Source organism: Passer montanus, unplaced genomic scaffold (genome assembly GCF_014805655.1).
Source record: "Passer montanus isolate IOZ18808 unplaced genomic scaffold, ASM1480565v1 scaffold10, whole genome shotgun sequence".
Classification (NCBI taxonomy): domain Eukaryota; kingdom Metazoa; phylum Chordata; class Aves; order Passeriformes; family Passeridae; genus Passer; species Passer montanus.
Window position 1 is genome coordinate 19,346,195 of NW_024356505.1, and position 5,809 is coordinate 19,352,003.

The window sequence follows — 5,809 nt, forward strand, 5'->3', positions numbered from 1 at the left end:
CCCACCTGCTCAATCTGCATTTCCGTCTGCATCTTAATCTGCACCTTGCAAGCCCAGCTACCTGGATGAGAGGTGTTTCTCAACTCAGGGAACCAGGGACACTGGCCATGGCACCCAGGGAGATGCCTGATCCGGGGGTGGCTGCACTGCTGGCCTACATGAATGTCCCTTCAAGAGCACCTCTGCCACCATGGATTCCCTCTAACCACAGAAAGGCATCTGTCTTAGACTTGTTACTTGGGTTTCCTTTGCACACCCTAGCTTGTACAGCCATGAATCTCTAAGACACCGCACTAAGAGACATAAGAACAGTTGTGTTGGAGGTTAGGGGTTCTTCCTTTTTTGTTTGCTTTCTGCCATGGCATCTTTCTCCAGTTTCTTTTTTTTTCCACTTCTTTGGCTAGAACTAGACTCTGCTAAGTTTAATTTTTTTTTTTTAATTAAAGCAGTGATGCTAATTCACAGAATCACAGAAACATAGAATGTTTTAGGTTAGAAGGGACCTTAAAGATTACCTAGTTCCAACTGCCTGCCATGGGCAGAGACAGCTTTCATTTCTCCAGCCTCCCTCTGCAGTTGGTACCACCATGGCCCCAACAAAAGCCCATCACACCTTAAGAAGCTGGTCTAACACTGACAGCTCAAGCCCCCTTTGGTTCCTCCTGCTGTCTGTGGTGGGAATTGGGACACTTGGGCACCTTGCTGCCCAGCTCAGGCACCTGACTTCCAAGGAACCAAAATGATGAACTGGCTCCTGACTCCTGGTGAGTGCAGTGCCCACTTTTGCTAACCATAACACCAGTCTGTGAACCCACCAGGCTCTGCATCCTTCAGTTGCAAGGTAGCTTTACCTATAACTTGAATCTCTTGACCAGTTGTAAAAGATAGAAAATATGAAATTTTGCAGCAGCTGAAAATTTAAGCAAGAAAACGTGTTCATGCTCATGCATAATAATTAATCCTTAGCAAGGTTATTTGTAATCATATTAATAACCTATTTATTCTAACTGTTCTTAGTATAGCATCATCACAAAAGCCTCTTGGTGTGCTCAGTGTGAAAGTTGAGATGCTATAATGATGTCAAAATGAAATGCTGTCAGTGCAAATCCATAAAATGACATAACGGTGTCAGAAATGAAAGAGAATCATATGAGTGTGTGTTCCAGCACCACACAAACATTTGTGAGAGGAAAGGGTGCCACAACTGGGGGACAATGTTTGTTATGACAGAAATGCTCAAGAAGCTAAAAAGGGAAACCATGTTTGCCAGCCACATCACTTTTAAATCCAGCAGATTTATGAAGAAGTTGTGCTAATTTCCTCTATAAATATCTCAGTGAGCAGAAGAGTGCTTTGTGTTGCAGAAAGCGGTTTTTAACTAGTTACAACTCCAGGTTTCTTTTGAAAGGGAATAGAAAGGTTCATTGCATTGTTTGTGTAAGTAAACATTTTTCTTTTGAAAGAAAAAGAAAAACAAAATACTTCTTATCTGGTTATCGTCCTTAAGGAAACTCGCATCCCATGACTCAAATATCATCCTAAAGAAAGGACTCTCTAGGCATTGCAGGTAGGACAAATCTATCCCTATATCTATTTTTTAATGGTTACAAGTTATTATAAATTCACACATCCTTTCAGGAAGGATCAGTGTTTTGCAGCTCTCCACCTTCTTACCCTGTGAGATCACGCTCAGCAATAAAACCTGAGGCAGAAGAAGGAGGGATGCAGAGCCGGTTTCCAAGCTGGTCACATTCAGCAACTGTCTGGTCGTTGGTCTGCCCTTAGGAGGTGGTGGGTGGTTGCCTTTGCTTTGCTTGCTGTTTTTTGCTCTTTTCTTCACCAATGAAACTGCCTTTATATCATCTTGGGAGTCCTCTTGCTCTTTTTGCTCTTCCTGTTTCTTCTGGGTTGGGGAAGTGAGTGAGCAGCAGTATGGCTACTGAGATGCTGGACAAGGCCAGCCCACCAGGGATGTGAACTGAATGAATTAAATACACACCTCCCAAGTTTAAGGAATAGCTTGCATTTACCTTATTAAGTTTGTGACACAGACTTTGAGAGCTAAGCTCTCTCATAACCAAAACTATTTCTAAACATATCTCAAAGTCCTATTTAAAGCCAGGTGCTGTGGAGAATATAGTAAATGGTGAAATAACATGCTGCAAGAGCAAGCAGCCAGCTTCATCTGCTGCAGTAGACACAAAATTTCATCTGGTCGCTCTCATCCATGCCTTATTCAATGACTAAACTGAGCTCATGACGATAAGCTAGAATTTGTAGAAGCTGGGTGCTGACCTGACTTGGCTTCTGGGGAAGGCCATGGTTAAGTTCCCCTGGCACCAGTGGGAACAGCCTGGCTCCAAAACACTTTTGAAATTATTTGCTGATGATAATGAATGTGCCATGACATTTGCTTAGACTATGGTGTCTGAGTTTTTATTATCTTCATTATTAAGAAGGGTTGTGTCACTTCTGTTTAGAGTATTCTGACTTCAGATTCCCCTGAAACCAAACTACACCTGTGCCTGTGATTCACTACCTGTCCATAGCACCTGGAGTGGCACTCATGCTAGAGGATGGGTTTAAATGAGAGTTTGAAGAGTCAAACATTTGAAGAGTCAAACACTCATGGAATATGTGCACACAGAACAAAACCATCCTTATTTGCTGGTTCTTGGTGATTGTCCTGGATTATATGCCCATACAGTGCTAAATATTCAGACTATATTACAGGTGATCTGGAAAGTGTTCCTGACAGGTTATGTTAGCTTACATTAGCATCCACCTTATCCTGAAAACTTGAGTGCGATCTATATTCTTGGTAGAAGTTCAGGGCTTCATCCCCACTGCTGTCCCATAATGTCTCTCCTAGGAGAGAATGATCCCACCTTGAGACACATCCAATCCTTCTTCATGTCAGCAATGGAAGCTGAAGGTACTGGCCTCGACTTGAAACCTGGATTTTTTGTGGTTAAAATAAGGCTAGCTGCAAATACCATGTTAATGAAGATTACTGACCAGATTATGCCCGAAGTCCATGGGCAGAACCTTCAAACAAGACCAAGGAGATTGCCTAATCTTGTCAACATCGTGACCCTCCTTTCCTAAGTGTCTGTCTGCTCTTATGCTTCATTGGCCAGTGCTTGATTTAAACATCAAAGGAGGTTCCAATCACTTTTTTTCAGCCAAGGTGGGTTTTTTTTAACAAAAACTGTAAATTTGATTAGTCAGAAATATTTCATCACTGGATTTTTTTGAAGTTTTTATCTTCAGCTGCCCATACTAAGGAGAAAAAAAAAAAAGACAAAATAGTATGGAAGCCTGAAAAGTCCATGTTGATGTTTTACTATACAGTTTCATTCTGTGATTACAAAATTTCTTTAATTTCCTTTACACAAAACAAAAGAACTGAAAGCAACACTTGAAGTTGAAATAAAATACTTCATTTCAGTTAGGAAAAATGTATATTTTACGTGACCCAAAAATTTTGTCAGAATTTCTGATTCCTATGGCATTTGGAATAATTATTGAGTGATGATTCAAAGCAAGTTTTTAAAATACCCATAAAACTTTCCAGTGAAATAAAATCCTACCTGAAATGTCTGAACATTTTGAAAAGTTATATCATATTAGCAATGGCTGAAAATCAGAAAGCAACATTGATAATTTCAAGGGAATGACACTTTTCTGCAGTGAATTTGCAACTTTTTTCTTCTACAGAAATGGCAGTAAAAAAATTTCATTTTCATTCCTCAACAGATATTCAGGCAGATTAAAACTCTCCTGGAAATCTCTGAAGGTGCTGCTGATTTCAACTAAAAAACAGGTATTTTCAATTTTGACAAAATATTTTTATTTTACTAGGAATAGATCATTAGGCTATCATTTATGTAAAATATGCTCACCAAAGTAGTAAAGAAAGTGGAAAATCATTATTCACATTATGGAAGGATGGAGATCTGTTTTAAAATTTTTCTATTAAAATTTTGATTTCTTCAAGAATGTCTTTTTTTACCCCCTTGTATGAGCAGGATTTCACTCAAAGAAATTCTCCAACATCTTATGTACATTTTAAAAGTATGTCCATTGCTGTGTCAAATGTGTCTCACTGGAAAAAGCTACTGACTTTTCCATTCTATTTCTTTAATTTTACTACTCTTGTGTGTTGGAATACTCCAGGTAGGTGCTGTGTATGCTTCTGATTATGCTGTGTTACACAGCAGGGAAACCTCTTATCTCAGACTGGTTGCCTGGTTGAGGGAAAAAAAACACATTTAAGGTTGTAAACACAGCTGTGGAAGAAATATTTTCTATTTCCTTGATGTTTGTTTTAATGTACTAAAAAGACATAATTACAGGAGTTTGCAAAAATACCAAAGTGTAAAACACAATAGTAGGTTGGTTATGTGTTTCTATTATATGTCTATATGTCTTCAGATGTAGCTTTAAACAGTCCAAGAAAATCTTTAGAAATGTCTTCTCTACTTTACACTCTGATTTGCCCTCATAAATAAAGTACAGAATTTTCAGAAAAAAAAATTTAAAGTAATCTCATAGCTACACTGGTATTAAGAAGTGTTCAAATCTTGTTCTTACCATTTTTCATGCCAGCTTGAAGATTTGTGTTTCTATTGTTTCCTTTTTGACTCTGTGCAAATACTTTAAAGATAGGAAATTTGCAGATCTGTGGAAAAAAGAAAAAGAATAGAGGTTTTGTAAATCTAACCACTGCAACTTCATTTGAAGAAAATGAAATCTGAACTCTGAAAGAGGACAATGCCTTTTTTTTCCTTCAGCTTGCAAAGAAGTAGAGTAATGCAATCCCTTTTATTTCCTATTTAAATAAAGGCAGAAGCGTTTTCATCTGTGGCGTGTAAAGTCTGCTCTGCAAAGAATAAGTTCAGAGCACACACATTGTAAGTATTTGCCAAGAGCACTGGGTTTATATTGGTTGAGTAAACAGCACTATAATATTACAATTATAAAAACAAAATGTGCAGAAAAATGTGATTCTCACTCTTTTGTTAACACTCTATTAGTTCCTGAAGTCCTAGTGAGAAAAGATTAAATGTGAAGCCCTCAGTAAAGAGCTCTGCTCCATTCAAGCTGCAACACCACCAATTACTTCACCGAAAAAAGAACTAGATTTGATAGAGAACTTCAGTCCAAATCCTGTTCACGAACACCTGAAGCCATCTCCCCTGAAGTCCTATGTAAAATAACACTAATGACATCCTGGTCACTTCAGTCTATGGAAGATTTCACCTTTTATATCACAGTGCAAAAGCAAACAAAGGGCTGCATACAGTTCCTTTGACTGTGGCTGGAAAGACTCACACTGGCAGCAGTGCGCATTTGGATGACACTGTACCATCCTTTCACTCCACCCACAACTATTATTTCGTTGCCCAGAATTGTTGTAATATGACTGCTTCCCTTCATAATCTCTGCATTTTATCTAGCTTCTTTTCCAAAGCCAGAGAGGATAATTGTCATCTTTTGTATAACACAGCAGAAAGGCTGAGGACAGGCTTAAGGGCAATGGCTTTCTCAGTCTATCCCTACCTTGTCTAGACTGCAAGTTCACTGAGGCAGAGAGCAACAGCAAGCATGACAAGGTTTTCTCAGCTGCCTAAATACAGTAACAGTGCCAGAGGAAGAAAAGATTTTATGTCCATCCTATCACAATGGAGTCCTCCAGCAAAATGGGATGGAGAGAGGACAGCTGAGAGCCAAGCACAAGAGCTGAAATGAGTAGGGTAAGGCAGAATCTACAGCTTTGAGGTTCCAGGTATTGAACCTGGAGAGG